The following is a 2,377-nucleotide window of genomic DNA, read 5'->3' on the forward strand; positions in this document are numbered from 1 at the left end:
GAGGCAGTATCACTACGGAAGTAGGATTGCCCAACCTTCCTTCCGAGGAGTGGCTGGTGGGTTTGAACAGCCAGCCGTCTGGTTAGCAGGCAAGTGTTTTAGCCACTATGCTACATTTCTCCCACCCTTCTCCCAAGTGGGGATGTTACGGCTGAAAGTAGAGGCAATGTGAGTGACCCTCTTAAATTATTGTCTGTATTGGATATGTGCCAAGGCCTATTAAGAAAAGGCTGAAATATTGGGTTATATGTTTGAGAATCATCTGAATAGAAAGGGTGTGCCCACTTCAGTGGCTTCCTCCAAGACTGGAGTACTCTACCTCCAGCTCTTGTCCATCTTATCAGGACTCATCTGACCAGTCTATATCTCTCAAGATGATTCTTTGGATTATTTCTCCAGTGTTGTTGTTGTTAGCTAATCTCACGCATGACAGATTAAAAAGCTGCCCTGTCCTGTGTCATCCCCATGATGGGTTGTGGATCAGACTTATCTATTTGGAAATAGATCTCCAGGACTTCCTTCCTAATCTGTCTTAATCTGGAAGGGCTACTGAAATCTGTTTAACTTCATAGCAACATACAAGCCTCCACTGACAGACAAGTGGTGGCTGTGTATGAGGTAAATTGACTGGGAATTGAACCTGGGTCTCTCACAATGAAGGCGAGAATTCTACGCCTGAACTATCAATGCCCCAAGAAGGACAACTTGCCTAGATTTAAATTCTTCATTCAGACTTTCTTTCCTTTTATTTATTGAAATTGCTGCTATATGGTTGCCTTGCTTTATATATCATATTGAAAAACTGGTATCAACCTAATTATTTTCCTTTGTCCTTGTTATTTATTCTTTTTATTATTGGTATTATTATTATTAATTTTTTTGGCCTGAGGATTTTCTCTTTAATAGAACTTAGTAATTGTACTAGGAGATGTCTTAGAGTATATTGTTGCAGGTCAATTTTCCTAGGTACTTGATGGGCCCTTTCAGTGTGCAGATTTTGGTCTTCTTTTATTTGTGGGAAGTTTTCTTGAATTATAGAGTTAAATATTGTCATAGTTAAGGTTCTATGTCAACTTGACTGGACCATGATTCCAAGTGGTTTAAGAAGTTGTGGTGTGGTTGTTCCCATGATGGGCTCTGATGTATATGCTTTAAGCAGCCAATCAGTTGAAAGGAAATTTCCTTAGGGGTGTGGCTTGCTTCGTCTGGTAGATGATAGATAGATAGATAGACAGAAAGATAGATAGATAGATAGATCAAAGATAGATAGATACATGGACATCCTAGGAAAATTTGGGAACTTTCTTTTGGATCTGGATCCTGTTGGGCGGCCTGCTGATTTTGGATTCATCATGCCCTGCAGCTGTGTGAGTCAGGTAAAGTCTCTGCTTGACATTTGGCCCACAAACTTGGGACTTGCCAGTCTCTGTAACTTTCCTGTGAGTAAACAATACATTTTGCCAGCTTTCCTTGGATTAATCATCTGCCAAAATCAGCAATCTGCTATACTGCCTGCAGATCTTGGGCTTGTCAGCCCCTGTAGCTGCATGAGTCAGGAAAAGCCTCTAGCTTGACATTTGATCCAGGAACTTGGGACTTTCCAGACTCTAGAACTGTGTGAGCCATTTTCCTGAGATAAATTTCTCTCTCTCTGCCCCCTCCATACATATATACATATATGTGTGTGTGTGTGTCTGTGTCTGTGTGCATTACTGGTTTTGCTTCTCTAGAGAACCTGGAAAAGACAAATATTAGTTCTTTTTTACTTTTTGTTTTTCTTCTTTAGGGACTCCAATTTTATATTTACTTTAGATCTTTGATTGTCTGCCATTTCAACCACTTTCTATATTCTCTTTTTTCACTTCCCTAGTCATCTTATTTTCATTCTCTTGGTGCCTTTCTTGCCTTCATTCAATGTCTTTTATTAAAGTTTCATTCAAATCTATTTTTTGAACTTACTCTCATGGCTTACCTCTTATCCAAACAATAAACAGGCCTACTAGCGGACCAACTACACCAGGGAGATACATTGCTTAGAACAATCAACCATTGTAGATCAGAAAGGCAACATTTGCACAAGGAGAAAGGTAGGGAGGCAGAGATGCATAGCCAAGAAGGACACAGGGAATGGGTAACCACAGGGAGGAAGTAGGAGGAGTGCTGTTACACTGTGCAAAATGTAATCAGTGTGACAAAACAAAATGTGTGTGAACTGTTGAATGTAAAATGAGTATGCTTTGTAAACTTCCACCCAAATCACAATAAGGAGGCAAAAAAAATTCTATTTTTTGGACATGTCTTAATTTAGTCTTCATTTCTGCTATGGTTTTGTCTTTAACTTCCATTTCTTTCCTCTCTTCCTTTCTCCCTTTTTTTT

Source organism: Orycteropus afer, unplaced genomic scaffold, assembly GCF_000298275.1.
Source record: "Orycteropus afer afer isolate SDZICR_OR568_19922 unplaced genomic scaffold, OryAfe1.0 scaffold00053, whole genome shotgun sequence".
Classification (NCBI taxonomy): Eukaryota; Metazoa; Chordata; class Mammalia; order Tubulidentata; family Orycteropodidae; genus Orycteropus; species Orycteropus afer.